At 52.3% G+C, this 17,151-nt stretch overlaps 1 long non-coding RNA gene across 1 annotated transcript in view; it reads left to right on the top strand.

Moving 5' to 3' along the window:
- The window catches only part of LOC144771651 (uncharacterized), a 304,257-nt gene that overhangs the window by 1,089 nt on the left and 286,017 nt on the right, over positions 1-17,151 (top strand). The window lies entirely within an intron of this gene.

Genomic DNA, 17,151 nt, shown 5'->3' with positions numbered 1-17,151 from the left:
AGAGGAAGGAAGACCTAGGCCCTTCAAAACACTTCAAAAGAGTTATTCAATTCTGAAAGAGGACACAGATCAAAGGGGCCCACATCTCAGGAAGGAAGTGGGGCTGATAAGGGAATAATGAAGAGCAGGGCACAAGGCACTTGTAACCTTTTGATAAAATATATCAGTGAGGCTGACAGCCAGGTGTGTTTACTGGTCATTCCGCTTGCCTGTGTTTGGGGCTATCAAGTTTGGAGACACTACTACTATGATAGACTGCTCTCAGAGGAAGGGCAAACCTCAGAAATAGGCACTTTAAAGACTTGAGACTCCCAAATTGTTTTCTTTGAAACTGCAAATCAGCATGGAGAAACTCAGCACAACTTCTGCCTCATTGTGACCAGGACATGGGACTGAGGGTCTGCCCATCTCCCTGCTTGATGAGAGGAAATCATCCAGGAGAATCAAGAACACTAACCCTCCGGCAAAATGTTATGCCTAACCCGAGACCAGACTACCCTGTGTGGAGAAGATCTCCTGGAGGGCGGGAGGTTCAACAAGGATTCTGCCGAGTGGATCCCAGGAGTAGAGTGTGAGATTTAGGTCTGTTCAAGACCGCGCACCATCTGCCAAAGTTACCTGTCGGAACCCCCATATGCCAGGTGGAGCCCACGGTTACAAATAAGGGTTGCTGGCCTGGTCTATGCTGTGAAGAAAGAAGGGGCAGTGCTGTGACCCAATGAGGGTGTCACTCTGTTTGTCCTCTCATGACACTTGTATGCAAGGGAGAGGCTGTGGTAAAGATAGAAGGCTGTCACACTGGTGCATCATTGTATAGATAACAGGGCCATCTCTCCGTGCCCTGCTGTAACCTGAAGTGGCTCTTGCCTTGTCTGCCAAAGTTTACACCCCCTCCATGCTGTGATGAAGTCAGAGGGTAGTCTCTTTGGGACAGCATGCAGCCTTGAAGATGAATCAGGTTGTAAGGAAGAGCAATAAATCAACCACCCAAATTCAGAAGAACTAAAGAATTGACTCTGGATCCATGGACAGTTGGTTCTTAATTAGAGTAGCACCATCGCCACCTGCCAGCTCAACCGCAGCATCCCTACTTCCACTGGGCCTCAGATTCAGAATCACATTTGGAGCTTCCAAGACTTGAACCTTGATGTTTGTTTCATGTAAATCTAAAATGGCCACAGTACTTAGTCAGGAAGGTGGTACTCGAGAGCTGAACTGGTAATACTAGCATGCCTGCCTTATTGAAGACTGTATGTTATTTGTGGTGCGTCGTATTATACTTTGGTTCCTACATAACTGAACAAGTCACTTCCCTCCTGTGAAACCTTATTAGGTAGAAACTCTGTCTAGCCATAGATTCCTTACCTTAGTATATTAACCAGGCATCCGACTAGATCCGTACTTTTATGACCAATGGCCTTGCACGCGGTGAGTGCCTTTTTCCACTTGGCTTAGTCGGGCTTGTCCGCAATTTGGCTTGGAGCCACATTGAGCTGGAATGAACTGGAATGAACTGGAATGACCTGTTTGCCGGATGAGTTTCAGAAGGCTCTTTTTGATGTAATTTGAGATGTACAGTTCACAGAACGGTGATAATCAGTAAGGAATCTGCAATTAGCCCTGCGATTTGTGAATTTTTTGTATTTGACAATAATTTCTATAACTGTTGTGGTTTAGTTAATGTGAGAATTTTGTCTGCTTTTGTGTTATAGTGGAATATTACTTTGTGCATTACGAGTGTCTGGAGAACCAGTGGATGTACAATCGTGTAAGACCCTTAATTATCAATGGGGTGCACTAGACTGGCTCTCAATACAGAATGTACACACACAGTGGTTTTGGTTAGCTACTTCGTTTTGGATCATTAATGTGGTTTTCACTGACTCTTCTCATCTCTTTTCTTTTCGCCTGTTATTTTTCACCTCCTTTATTTCTCTCTATTGGTGTTGACATTTGTTGCTATCTCCAGATGAGTGTTTTGCATTCAGAGGTCAGCCTTCTTCTAACATCATTTGCAACATGGCTTCCATAGTTTTGTTTTGAATTAATGGTTTGATGATTGGCATAATATTTAAAACTGTGTGTCTCAGGGGGCGTGGCTAAGCGGCCAAGAGCAATGGCCGCAGCTTAAGCGAGCTCTTCCAAACCCGCGGCGAATATCTGCTCTACAGCCTGCGTACTTGGTTGAAAACCTCACTAAAGTGCTCGACGGAGCAGCTGTCGCCCCCGTGAGGGCTCCGGTGAGGTGTTCCGGGACTGAAATCCCCGCTGCACGAACGTCGCAGAGGCCGACTGCTGGAACGGCCGAGCCGAGCAAAATGGCGGCCCGGCTGCGCTGATCGGAGCGCGGTCCTGCTGGATGTCTGGCGGCCTCCTGACGGCTCCCTCCCCACTCCCAACCGGGGACTGGTAGATAGGGGCTCGCCCCCTGCAGGAGTGATCGAGACGCTGCGAGGGGACTGAGGGGGCAGCTTCTCTGGTCTCTGTCCTCGGGCGGCGAGGTGGTGTCGGCCCCGGAGTGGGGTGAAAATGTAGGCTCCGGCTTTGCGGCCTACCGGTAGCCGGAGCAGTGAGGACGGCTGCAAACCGCTTCCAGACCAGAAGGTGAGAGGGGCAAAGGAAGTCGATCCGGCCCGTTGCCGCCTGCCATACACACGGCGTTGCCCCCACCGGCCGGAGCTCTGAACCTGCCTCCGGGAGTGTCCTTCCCTAACCCAGATAGTGCTTGAGGTGCGACCTTCTCTGCAATGGCCCAGGCATACTGAGGTGTTGGAGGCCCTCTGAGGACCCGCTGTGCGCCGGCTTGGGCTTCTGCTCTGCCCTCCCCTCCCGCCCGACTGATAGGGCCTGCCTTGGATGGGGCGCGCCCAGACGGGCTGCTCGGCCATAGCTTGCTGGATCTGCCTGGCCGATTGAGCGGTGCTGGCGGCCGTGTCCCAGCTACAAAGGACTCAGGGGTGAGAGGAGAGTCCTTTGACAGCCAGTTGGACGTGGGATAGGCCATACCACAACGGCTCAAGTTTGGGAAACACTTACTGGAGCGCAGACGCAGTTATTCAGAAGCATCTCACCGGCTTGGGGGGTGAAAATGGCGACGGGGGGCAGAAGCGCTAAAAATAACGCTCAGGAGAGACTGTCCAAATTTGCATGGCAGCAGGGCGGTGAAAAACTCGACTCACCAAGGGCGGACAAAGACGGCACAAAAGGGTCATCATCCCAACCTAAGGAACCTACGCTCTATGATGTCCTTGCAGCCATGGAGGCGATGTGCACGTCTATGGACTCAGTAACAACGGAAGTTTCCCTACTTCGTACCGATTTTAAGCAGACGAATGAAAAAGTGCGTGAACTCAAGGTAGTGACGGCGGCGCTCCAAGAAGACACTTCCGAGCTCCAGCGCCAAATGTCTGACATGGAAAAGAGACAGACTCGTATGGCGCAACAGCTGGATGACTACAAAGGGAGGGCCCATCGCAACAACGTTAGAATCCTTGGGGTCCCGGAGAAAACAGAGGGGCCGGCGGCGGATCTCTATGTGGAGGAGCTAATTACGAACCACCTGAAGCCTAAGGCGCTGTCTGCTTATTTCTCGATAGAGCGTGCCCATAGAGTACCGGGCGGGAGGCCCAAAGTTGGGGCTCCTCCCAGACCAATTATAGCCAGAGTCTTTAATTTTCGGGACCGCGACAATATTCTGCAGACCGCCGGGGCGGGCCCCCCGTTAAAGATTGACAATTACGAGGTCTCATTCTTTCCGGACTTCACGGCTCGTGTCCAGGCACAACAACGCAGTTTCCAGGCGGTGAAACAAGAACTGTGAGGCAGAGACATCAAGTACGCGATGCTTTTTCCAGCCAAACTGAGAGTCGAAAGGGACGGTAAATCCTGGTTTTTCGACTCACCTGAGGCAACCTGGGACTGGCTGGAGGGCTGGACGAAAGTTGACGACAGGACTAATAGACGTCATGGCGCGCCGGAGCGGGGGACCAGAGGTAGTCCGGAATCCACAACGATGGGGGCCGACCTGGGGATGAGCGGCCTCTCCGAGCAGGAGTGAGAGACACCGGAGGCCTCTTGTGGGACTAACTTCGATGGGCACTCGCAAGTATTAGGGGGGGAGCTGTTAGCGCAGGAGTTACCGGGGATGAATATTTGACTTTGAGGTTTCCGGGTATGTCATGTGTTTAATTTGCACTTCTCTAGACATGTTATGGAGATTTTCGTTAGGCTGTTCTTATCGAATGCAGGCTGTATTGTACAATTGTCTTGTTAACCCGCCGCGGAGGGAGGGGAAAGCTTTACCTCTACACAGTTAGTATGGGTGGGGAATGCAAAGGCACTCTGCCGGGTTGGGGGGTGGGCAGTTCACAGTCCACAGGCAGGGGAGCAGGGAGGGGGGAGGAAGGGAGTAAGTGGGTTCTTTCAGGGGTGGGGTGGGAAAGTGGTATTGTTGATACTGATTATAGTGAATGTGTACGACTTCAGATTGCAATGTTTGTGGGGGGAAGGGCTGGTTGCACTTTGTTGTGTGCTTTAGTTTCGGGCTATAATTCAAGGAAACAGGTGAACGCATGGGTGAAGTACTGCTGAGCTTTAGAGGATGTTTTGGGTTGGATGGCGGATGAGGTCTTGGATGATGTGACAACATCTGATACTGCCCCAGTCCTGGCTCCGGTGCCTCCCCTAACCCTGACTACTTGGAATGTACGCGGCTTGGGGATAAAATTAAGAGGGGCTTGGTGTTGCAATATGTACGAAGGGCAGCCCCAGCACTGGTACTGCTTCAAGAGACGCATCTGGTGGGTTAGACTTTTAAGGCTTTGGATCGATGGGGATACACCATGGTGATACATTCTGAGTTTTCCTCTGGTTCCAGGGGGGTGGAAATCCTGATGCGTAAGCGATTTCCCGTAATAGTACAACAGGTGTGGAAAGATACGTTAGGGCAATTTGCAGCTATCCCCTGTTTGTGGGGAGGAAGAAGATTCAATGTGGTTGCAGGCTATGTAGAGGCTATGGGTCTTCCGGATGGATGGAGGTTCCAGCACCCCGGGAATCGAGGCTACACCTTTTATTCAGGGGTACACAATAGTCTATCACGTATTGACCATTTTTTATCTCTGCAGACAGCTTGTCCCATATAACGGACGTAAAGATAGGCCCGAGGGGCATTTCAGATCACTCTCCAGTATCCATGATATATTCTTCTCATGTGAGATCCCGGAGGCGTATCTTCCCGATTTCACCCCATTTTTTACAAATTCCCAAAATCAGAAAGGACTTAGTCACGGCTACGAAATGTTACTTTCAAAAGAATATCGCCTCGGTGGACTCACCAGGGGTCCTGTGGGAAGCATACAAAACGGTGCTCCGGGGCCAGGCGATAGCCTCCATAACAGGGCACAAGCGGGCTGTGCACGAGGACCTGGCAACACTGGAGTTAGACCAGGAGGTTTTACAAACTAAACATGATCTTGATCCCACTGAGGAGATTAAGCGTCAATTACGCCTTAAACAGACAGAATCTGCGGAGTATCAGCGAATGCAGGTCAGAAAACGGCTTATGCGCACTCAACATATTATATACGAGGTTGGGGATAAAGCAGGGAAACTTCTGGCGTGGCTGGAAAAGAAAGATAAGGGCCAGAGGACGATAGCACAACTTCGCTCCGCCGATGGTGTGATATACACTTCCCCCATGTATAATGTTGACACTTTAGCCAATTACTATGAAGCAGTCTACACCTCCTCCTCAGGTATGTCCTCTGCTGAGGCACAGACCTATATTAAAGATATCCAAATGCCCTCTCTTTCGGATGCAGATGCCGAACTTTTAGAGTCAGACTTTACTACGGATGAGCTCATGGGTGCTATTCACTCTTTGCAGTCAGGCAAGGCTGTGGGGCCAAATGGGGTCCCAATAGAACTATATAAGCGTGTTTCTAGTCAAGTGGCCCTGCATTTGTTGCAAATGTTTGAAGACAGTTTGGCCACGGGGGAGTTGCCTCGAGATCAGCGGATGGCTACAATTATAGCTATACCAAAACCTGGTAAACCCCCGGACGAATGTACATCGTACCGTCCTATTTCGCTACTGAACGCGGAAGCAAAAATGTTGGCCAAAATGATCGCCGTACGCCTAACCCCCCATCTGGAGACCCTGGTGCACCCGGACCAGTCCGGGTTCATGCCGAATAGAAGCACTGCTCTAAATTTAAGACGAGTTCATGCGGTAATGGCGCAAATATCGGCTGTATCGGAGCCGGCTGTTATCTTGTCCTTAGATGCGCGAATGGCCTTCGACATGGTCGAGTGGCCGTATCTATTCGCGGTATTACAACATCTAGTCTTTGGGCCAAAGTTTTGTGCTTGGGTAAAACTCCTGTACACAAATCCACTTGCGCATGTTGTTGCCAACGGGCATATTTCCAGGGATTTCCGGTTAGGCCGCGGTACGTGTCAGGGATGCCCCCTATCGCCTTTTGCTCTGATTTTGGAGCCATTGGCAGCATGGATACGGTGGGACCCCATGATAAAGGGTCTCAATTGGACCGAGTCCTGGTAGGACCGCATATCGTTGTATGCCGATGATATTCTTCTTTACTTAACTCTCCCCAGGCGCACCCTCAAGGTTCTTCTTGATATCTGTAAGATTTTTGGGCGGGTCTCTGGATATACCATCAATTGGTCCAAATCGGTGTTATTTGTCCTTAAAGGGCCCCCACCGGTCCTTCCAGACGACTGCCCCTTGATGGTCACTGTTGGACCCTTTAAATATCTGGGGGTATGGGTGAAACCGAATCGGGAGGTCTTTTATCACCGTAATCTGCTACCACCACTTGAAAGATTTCGCTCGGATGTGAGGCATTGGCACACCCTACCGTTGACCCTTCTAGGGAAAGCTGCGTTATTCAAAATGATGACATTACCATGACTACTTTATATCCTGGAAAATACTCCATTCTTAGTGCCTCCTAAATACTTTCAGTCAATAAACGCACTGGTCTCTGGCCTACTCTGGGGGGACAAACCGGCACGCATATCCCGTCAAAAGTTGGTACGAGGGTGGTTTGACGGAGGCATCGCGCTCCCCGATGTCCAGTTGTACTATTGAGCATCACAACTAAAGATCATAAACTACTGGCTCCACGCTCCGTAGACAGAGCCCGCGTTCAAGGCGGATAGATATGACCTAGGGGCCGGAGGAGTGATGGCTGCGCTCTATGATCCTAGAGGTGCGGCGGCCCTGTTGGGCCCCACGGCTCATACGGTGAAGCTCTGGCACATGGCATTGGCTCGTCTCAAGTGTCACAACACGATCACGCAGATGACGCCACTTTGGGCATCGCGCCGCCTCGGCCGTCTCTGTAATAGCAAGGGTTTTGAGGCCTGGGATCGCATAGGCATCTCGACGGTAGGAGACCTTTATAGGCGGGGTGCAATCCTCACTTTTGAACAACTAGCGGCTCATTTTCATTTGGTGTATACAGAAGGTTTTCGCTACTTGCAAATCAGTAATGCCCTTAGGTCTGTGCTTCCGGCTGATGGAAGGTTGCCGGAGTCCACTCCTTTAGAAGACAGACTGCTTACGGAACATATGCTGAAAAAGGCGACCTCATTGGTCTACCGTAAGTTGGTTAACAACATGCCTGACCCCATGGACAGACTTAAAGCCGCCTGGACTACGGAACTAGGTGACTTTGATGAATCGGACTGGCAAACTGCGCTTTCCTCGCCTCAGGAGGTCGCTGTGTCATCCCGGCTCAGACTGATACAATTGAAAGTCTTGCATCGAATATATTTCACCAGGGCCACATTACATAGGATAGGAAGAATCTCACACCAGTACTGTTTGAGGGGCTGCAGGGAGTTGGGGACATTCTATCACACTATTTGGGACTGCCCATTGATTGCTGGTTTTTGGTCTAGGGTTATGCGAACTATGTCACAGGTGGTTCACGTGTCGTTGCTCCCTGAGCCAAGACGTTGTCTGTTGAATATTTGGGAGCCGAATGATCTGAGCTACAGGATTGGGCAACGGTTGCTATTATGTACGCCAAACAAAATGTGGCCAAGGCATGGGGAGCCTCTGCAGTACCGGCGCTTAGTGCCAGGGGTGCAGACATGGACTCTGCAATGATTGCAGAGAAGACGGCATACTTGAATCGTAAGTGTCCACGAAAGTGGGCTAAAATTTGGGGACCCTGGAATGAGTATAGGGGGCATATTTGTGACGCGCCCCAGTTGAATAGTGATACGGATTCGGATTGACGAGGAGAAGGGATGAGAGAATCATGGATGGGAATGGTGTCATACAATATTTGTCTGAACTGTATTGCTGCTATGTACTTCTATTGGCGAGATGTGGTCACTATGCTTCAACTTTTATCTTCTGTACAACTGTTTTGCACAATGTAAACCTTGGTAATGCCCATTGTTTAAGATGTTTATATCAACAATAAAATTTGTTTAAAAAAAAAACAAAAAAACTGTGTGTCTCTATGCCACTGTTATAGTGATCTTTTCAATGTTTTAGAATGTTTATTGTTTTCTGTTAATAGGTATGTATGAATTTGGTAATAGTTTGACTATGCATATGGGTCTGTGTCACAGACCTTTGATTATATATGAATGTTTTATGTCTTGTGATTTGTGTTATGAATGTCTTTTATGGTGGGGGGTGTGGCTAGCCAGCCAAAATGGTGGACGCAAATCTGTGAGCTCCGTTTGTCATCTCCTAAAACTCCGCTAAATTTATCCTGCAGGAGCGCCATCTCAATGAAAGCTCAGTGGGACTGGACATCTAGAAATTAGCGGCACCTGCTGAGCGGCTACCGAGCTAATTGGCCCATGGACTTTGTGTCTCTGCTGGTGACGGACATCTAGCCCTGCCCGCATTGAGGCCACGCGTGGGAACTTGCTATCGGAGGATGGCTGCTCACGCCTGAATGCCCGCGGCCGTAATCCTGAGGTGCCCGTCTGGACCTGCTGAGGTGAGAAGGGAGTGCTGATACAGGCGGGGGACTCGGTACTTGCCTGCGACGCCTCCCGGAGCTTCACGGCCCTGATTGCTGTGTAGTCGCACGCGGGTGACCGGCGTCAGGAAATGGCCACCCGCATATGACTGTCAGAGACTGGGGCTGCAGCTGTGTGGCTGACACGCTGTTTTAATCAGAAGGCCCGATACTTAGCTGTGCGGCCCTCCCGGCCTATGACCTGAAATGTGGATGGATGCCCAAAACTGAGGGGTTGCTGCCCGCGCTCGAGTGCCTGCATCTGGTGCGGCGAGAGCCTATGACCGGGTCTGCCGCCATGGGGTAAGGACACTACTACAGGCGCCGCCTTCGGTAGCGGTTTACCCCTGTGTGGCGCGCTCTCGGGGGACTGAGGATTGCGGAGGACCGTGTGCGCCTGAGTGTGGGCACCCGGGGCTGTTGAGGAATTCACCTGGGCCTGGCATTGTGCGTCAAGGCTGCCGCCATTGCAGTCCTGCCAAGCGTCACGCAACAGGTGTGAAGCTCACGCATTTCAGTGCGGTGATCCGCTTCACCACACTGAAATGCATTGTCACGCATTTTCGACCGGTGCGCCAGCGGGGCTCCTGTGCCCGGGCTCTCTCTGCTGTTCTGAGAGAGGTGTTGCTCAGCCCGAGTGCCTAAACCGTTAACTTAGACTGCAGCTCTCAGCTCTGCGTAGCTGAGAGCGGTGCGCTACAATGTATCTCAGTCTCTGCCAGGAGTTGCCTGCTGTCCGACTCCTGTGTTGCCCTGGAAATTAGAATGTGCAAATGGTGCAGCATCGGCGCGGCGGGCGGCTACTCTCAGACTCCTCACAGTCTGCAGGGGGGCCGGACTGCCCTCTAAGTCGATACTGCAGCTCAGAGCTGTTAATCACCGTGTGGCGCACCAGGGGACTGGGATTAAATCCGGATGTGCAGGCTGCGGTAGTGCCGTCACGTCAGAGGAACTAGTCAAGTGCAGAAGCGGCGGGGGATTAGAGAGTGCAGGCTGCGCACAAGACGCTATCTCTCTCAAGCGCCATGGCCAACTGCCGCGGCCGCCTGCGCCCCGCTAAACACTTCAGCTGCAGGCCCCACCTTGACCACCTCCCCTCTTGTATTTTATTTTGTTTGCTTTAATGCGCGGGTGCCGCCATTGCCTCATGTGGAATGGCGGTCGTTCTTGTGTTTTGGGTGTCTGCCATTTGGTGCACTGCTGTGCCTCTGCTTGTACGTTGTGTGCTTTTGTGGCATGCACATGTCACTTTTTTCCTCCTGTGGCGGTGGTGTTTGCTTTTGTGGCATTGTGGTTGTTCCTCGTGGTTCACTACTGTTCCTATTTTGAGCTCTGACACCTTCGGGTAAAGTCCGCGCTAAACATAAATGCATAAAATAAATAAAAATAGACTCTCATGGCCGCCCGCCCGCCGCGCAAAACACTCCAAGAGGCACCTCGCAGCTGAGCCGGCAGTCTGTCAGCTGGGCAGCCAGCGACTGCGAGAGGTCGCGCTGGGGGGAAAAAGGGGGGCCGGTCCTGGCCAGGACGAGACAAATTGACTCTAGTGGCCAGCAGCCTGGGTGAAGAGGCAGAGTGCACATCGACGCAGGCTGGGGCACAGCAGCGCAGTGACCTGTCGGGTCGTCACTCTCTGAACAACTCTAAGTAAGTGATTTTAAAGTCCACGGTGTCAGTCACTATAGTAATCTAGAATTGTGGTGGTAGTGTTTCTCAAGAGTGAGAAAACGTCCGCACATATGAGCAATACAGTTCTCTACACACGTATACGTGTAATGTAAATTATATACAATTCTTAAAGTGAGGTGCACTATTGTCCTGTCAAACACCCACCACCAGGAGTGTTAGATTAGCAAAAAACAAGATTTTCTGCTAATGTTAATTATTACAGAAAAAACAGGCGTTACTCAGGCACTCTCACAGAATATGTAATGATCCAAGTAATTAACACAAGTTTATAAAATACAGTTCATTGATAGGAAATGAACTTCCAACTCGTCCTGCGAGCTGGAAATATTTTTAATGTCTATGAAATAAAGATTTGAAGTCTAACGCTTGGCTCTGGATCCGTCCTTTGGAAGTTCATTTCCTATCAATGAACTGTATTTTATAAACTTGTGTTAATTACTTGGATCATTACATATTCTGTGAGAGTGCCTGAGTAACGCCTGTTTTTTCTGTAATAATTAACATTAGCAGAAAATCTTGTTTTTTACTATAGTAATCTATAGCACGTGCATCCACGCATGAAAAATTGGTACACAGCAAGATAAAAGTAAGCAACTAAATGTGGAAACAAAAGTATTGTCTGTGTTTAATGAGGTAGCACTGACTCAGATACAGGTGAGGTGTAAGGTAAATTTATATTTAGCAATGCTATGAGCAAGTCTGTCACTGTAGTACAGAGATGTTATAAAAAATTCACTCCATAACAGCACGTTGTCACACTTTAAAACCGGAAGCAAGTGATGTATTAAAGACTAGAGTAAGATGTCTAAGCAACATCACTTTCCATTCTCGGCCTTCTTGGATGATTATTTCCATTGTGGGTTTTGAAACTGCCAGCAATGCTGTTATTACAGTTGTTCCCTCGTCTTCATTGTATGATTTTTGCTCGCGAGAAAGTGTAACTCATAATCGTTGAAATGTCACTCATAATTTAACTCACATTTTTAAAATGTCACACATGGCAATCTGAAACCTTGGCAGCTATGCGCCATAAATATAAAAACAGGACTTGAGCTGCAACATCTCCCTGCAGATGTGAGAACGGAGGTGACAGCTGCTCCCCCCGTATGTTGGCCTCTGTGGGGAGACAGTGCTGATAGTAGAGGAAGGGGGAGGAATACGAAGTGGCCACTGTGCACAATCAATCAATCAATCAGGAATTTGTAAAGCGCTCTACTTACCCGTGAGGGTCTCAAGGCGCTGAGGGGGGGGGGCTGCTACTGCTCGAAGAGCCAGGTCTTGAGGAGCCTTCTGAAGGTGAGCAGGTCTTGGGTCTGCCGTGGATGGGTGGGGAGGGTGTTCCAGGTCTTGGCGGCGAGGTAGGAGAAGTATCTGCCGCCGGAGGTGGTTTGTTGGATGCGTGGGACGGCAGCGAGGGCGATGCTAGCGGAGCGGAACTGGCGGGCGGGGGTGTAGAAGTTGAGTCTGTTGTTCAGGTAGGCTGGTCCGGTCTTGTGAAGTGATTTGTGTGCGTGGGTGAGGAGTTTGAAGGTGATCCTTTTGTTGACGGGGAGCCAGTGCAGGTCTCTCAGGTGGGAAGAGATGTGGATGCGGCAGGGGACGTTGAGGATCAGTCGGGCTGAGGCGTTCTGGATGCGTTGTAGTCGTTGCAGGTGTTTGGCTGGGATTCCTGCGTAGAGTGCATTGCGGTAGTCCAACCTGCTGCTGACGAGGGCCTGGGTAACTGTTCTTCTTGTTTCGGTTGGGATCCACTTGTAGATCCTGCGGAGCATGTGGAGGGTGTTGTAGCAGGAGGAGGAGATGGCGTTGACCTGCTTCGTCATGGAGAGGGCGGGGTCGAGGATGAATCCTAGGTTGCGTGCATCGTCCGTGGGTGTCGGGCTGCTCCCAGTATGGTCGGCCACCAGGAGTCGTCCCAGGCTGAGGGAGTCGGTCCGAGGATGAGGACCTCCGTCTTGTCCGAGGTCAGCTTCAGACGGCTGCTCCTCATCCGTTCGGCGACAGCCTTCATTCCCTCGTGGAGGTTGGTTTTGACTGTGTACGGGTCCTTGGTGAGGGAGAGGATGTGCTGGGTGTCGTCAGCGTAGGAGATGATGTTCAGGTTGTGCTGGCGGGCCACTTGTGCGAGGGGGGCCATGTAGACATTGAACAAGGTTGGGCTGAGGGATGAGCCTTGGGGTACGCCGCAGATGATTTCGGGGGCTTCGGAGCGGTAGGGCGGGAGCCGGATTCTCTGGGTTCTGCCGGAGAGGAAGGACGTGGTCCAGTCGAGGGCCTATTTCTGGATTCCGGCTTCTTGGAGCCGTGTTCTGAGTGTGCGTGGCAGACCGCGTCGAAGGCGGCTGATAGGTCCAGGAGGATGAGGGCTGTGGTCTTGCCGTTGTCCAGCTGGCGTCTGATGTAGTCTGTGGCGGCTATAAGGGCAGTCTCGATGTTATGGTTGTGTCTGAATCCGGACTGGGACGGGTCTAGGATGCTGTTGTTTTCGAGGTGCTGGGTCAACTGCATGTTGGCGATTTTCTCGATGACCTTTGTCGGGAAGGGGAGCAGGTAGATGGGCCGGAAGTTTTTGAGGTCTTTGGGGTCCGCTTTGGGTTTTTTGAGGAGGGCGTTGATTTCAGCGTGCTTCCAGGTTTTTCGGGAATGTTGCGGTATCGAAGGAGATGTTGATGACTTTTCGCAGTTGGGGTGCGATGGTTGCGTCAGTTTTGTTGAAGACGTGGTGTGGGCAGGAGTCTGATGGAGAACCCAAGTGGATTGAGTTCATGATCTTTCGAGTCTCTTCGTCGTTGACGAGGGTCCAGGAGGTCAGCTTGTTGGTTCAGCTGGCATTCGGGGGGTGGTGTGTTGCGGTCTGGGAGGCTGAGGAGTTGAAGCTGTTGTGGATGTCGGCGATCTTGCAGTGGAAAAAGTTGGCCAGAGAGTCGCATGGTTTCTGGGAGGGCAGGATGTCGTTGGTGTTGGCACTGGGGTTGGAAAGTTCCTTCACTATGTTAAAAAGTTCTTTGCTATTGTGTGCATTGTTCTCCAGTCGGGATTTGAAGGCCAATCTTTTGGCTGTTCTGATGAGGTGGTGGTGTCTGCGGATGGCGTCCTTGTGGGCTGCGCGGCTGTCTGGTGTGTATTCCTGAAGCCATCTCTTCACCTGCTTCCGGCATGTCCATTTGGAGGTCTGGAGTTCTTTGGTGAACCAGGCGCCTTCTTGCTGGGGTGGTTGATGGAGGGTTTCTTGAGCGGGCGAGAGTGTTGGCGCAGTCGTTGATCAACTGTCTGAGGTTACGGGCGGCGGCGTCAGGGTCGAAGGGGTCGGTGGGTGGGTTCAGGGTGAGGGTGTAGGTCAGCTGGTCTGAGGTGACTTGCTCCAGCACCGGCGGGGCAGCTGTTGGGTGCGGTGATGCGTTGTTGGTTTCATGAAGGTGAAGTTGATGCAGCGGTGGTCGGTCCAGTGGAGTTCGGTAGTGTTGTTGAAGGCGACGTGGTTGCTTGTGGAGAAGACGGGGTTGAGCGTGTGACCGGTGGTGTGGGTGGGTTCGGTGACAAGCTGTCTGAGGCCGAGGTTGGTGAGGTTGTCGATCAGAGTGGCGGGGTTGGCGTTGTTGTTGTTCTCGAGGTGGAAGTTCAGGTCCCCGAGGAGGATGTAGTCTGTGGAGGCGAGTGTGTGGGAGCTGGCGAGGTCGGCGATGGAGTCGCTGAACAGGACCCGTGGACCGGGGGTTCTGTAGACGAGTGTTCCTCTGAGGGTGGAGTTGGGGTCGGTGTGGATCCGGAAGTGGAGGTGTTCGGCAGAGTTGAGGGAGTTGTCTGCGAGGGTGTGGACCTTGAGGGTGGATTTGTGGACGATGGTTATTCCTCCTCCGATTCCGTTGGTGCAGTCTCTGCGGGAGATCTTGTAGCCATCTGGGATGGCTATGGCGATGTCCGGTGCCGAGGAGTCGTTCCACCAGGTCTCGGTCAGGAAGGCAACGTCTGGGGCGGAGGTGTCAAGCAGGTCCCAGAGCTTGACGGCGTGTTTGCCTGCGGAGCTGGTGTTGAGAAGTATGCATCGAAGGTGGTTGGGTCCGGTCCTAGGAGGCTTGGTGGTTCTGTCGCATGTGAAGTTGCAGGTATGGCTGGAGAAGGGTCTGTGGGTGTGTTTTGGGGCGGCCTGGAAGCAGCGGTGGTCCTGGCCGGTGTTGAGTGCGAGGAGAGTGTTGGCGTCGTATCGGATTCTGTCATCGTGGAGTGCACGGGGTCCAGGGGTCCTGGTGCTGGGCACGGTACAGGCGCAGACGGGCTTGCCTTTGGAGTGCCTTCGGCGTGCAATCGGCGTGCCCGCTGCGCGCGACCGATGAGCGTCCGGGCGGTGGTTGCCGTATGAGGCGGAGAGGGAGGCAGGGGCAGCTGGGAGGAGGGAGCGGGGCGGCGAGAGGGCTTGGCCTCAGGAGGAGGCGGTGGGAAACTAAGGGAAGCAGAAGGAAAAAGGGGGGGTGGGGGGGAGTGGAGCTTGCAAAAAGAGTGTTAATGAACAGTATAAAAAATGCAAATTGACAGAATACAGAACAGTGAACAACCGAATTAAGAAAATGTAAGATACAGCACAGTCAGACAGCCAAACTTTCCAGGTGGCCTGGAGCAGTGGCAGCAGATCCTGTGGGCGCGAACTCGCGCTGGGAGGCAGCTGTGAGGCATCAGCAGGTGAAGCTGAGTGGCGGTCGGGGAGGCGGCTCGGCCTGTGAGCAGGTCAGAAGTCACAGGCTGCTGCTGGAGGCATTGAGGGGCCTGCCCATGGCCCCTGCCTCCCGGGACACTGTGCGCAACAACATACGGGCCTGTTCACTAGGGCCATGTGGAGACGGCAGTCGAGCGGGGAAAGGGTTACCTGAACCGGAGGACAAGTCAGGCGTGAGCCTAGAATCTGCGCTGGACCCTGTGGCATAGCAGACATGTGCTGAGTACCCTGTAAAAAGCGAGTGGCACAGGACTTGATGCACGGTGGCTCTCGGAAGGACCTATGGTGAGAAGCTTGTAGCTGCAGGGTAACGGAACTACGAGGCCTGGACCCCCTGGAGAGGTTGCGCCTAGAACAATTCCACTATTTACAACAAGGGGTGGTGATGGACAGAGTCTCTGCACAGTACAGAGGCCAGCCATGCTTCTTCAATGGGACCTGAAAGCGCTGTGCACCTGAGAGCAGGCCGAGATCAACACACCAGCAGCACCTTAGAGAGATAACAGAATAAACTCAGGAGGGCGCGGGCGGCCAGCAGAGACTGTTGTAGGGAGCTCTGTAATACCCTCTGCCAAACTCTGAGAACTGAGCAGGTGCAGAGTGGTAACACTGACGGTAACACTGACGGTGAGCGAGCGCTGCAGTCCCCCACTCCTACATACATAGACCCCTGTGACCTGCAGAGGCAGTACCTGCGTGGAAGTCCGCCGTAACGCACAACCTAGACTGGGCCGCAGTGTGTTGGGGGCGATAGACAACGTCTCGGTTCCCCTAAAAGTTCATTGCGAATGCCTACGGCGCAGCAGCTGGTGATGGGACGGATGAGAGCTAAAATACAGCAATGTCTCTAGGCGCGGGCAGTTTAGCTCCTAACAACACGAGCGCTGGGAAAGGGATAGAGCCGGTGTCCTCCACCCTGGAGTCCAAAATGGACTCAGTACTCACAGCGGTGCAAAGGATTGGGACTGCGTTAGACCACACGAGGACCTCCCTAGAGACCCGGATAGACAAAGTCATCTTGGACTTCACCTTATTGCATGCGGTCCACAGCAAGTTGACCGGTCGCGGCGCAAGGCCAAACACTGAAGGAACTTCAGCCTATAACGCAAAACCACACAGCTGCACTACAGGACTTGATAGACCGGGTTCACGACCCGGAAGACAGAGCGGAAGATGCAGAGGGACGATCCCGCCGTAACAACATCCGCGTTGTGAGCCTGCCGGAAGGTGAAGAAGGGAAAAATCTGGAACAATTCACAGAGCGGTGGCTACAAGATCTGTTACCTGAGGGAACAATGTCAATGCAATTCGCAGTTCAGAGAGGCCACTGCATGCCGGCGCAGAGACCCCAACCGGGAGACCTCGCACGTTCATTCAAACTGCTAAACTACAGGGACAGGGATGCGGTCCTCCGGGAAACACGCAAGATGGGGGGCCTTACAGTGAGCGGAAGTCCAGTTATGCTCTTCCCAGACTACACTGCCTTAGTGCAGAGACGCAGGAGTAACTATACGGCGGTGAAACAACAACTCTGAACTCTAGAACTGCCATATTCATTGCTGTTCCCGGCCTGACTACGAGTGGTCACGAAAGAAGGGACCTGCTTCTTTTATTTCCCCGAAGACGCGTGAGACTGGCTGGAGGAGTCTGGTTTGAGGACAGGGGTGAGACCTCCGGTTCCGGACGAGGGCGACACAGGGAGCAGACGACCAAGGAGACGACGTAGACGAGGACCCTTGC

Source organism: Lissotriton helveticus, chromosome 8 (genome assembly GCF_964261635.1).
Source record: "Lissotriton helveticus chromosome 8, aLisHel1.1, whole genome shotgun sequence".
Lineage (NCBI taxonomy): Eukaryota > Metazoa > Chordata > Amphibia > Caudata > Salamandridae > Lissotriton > Lissotriton helveticus.
This window is presented reverse-complemented; position numbering and strand designations above follow the sequence as displayed.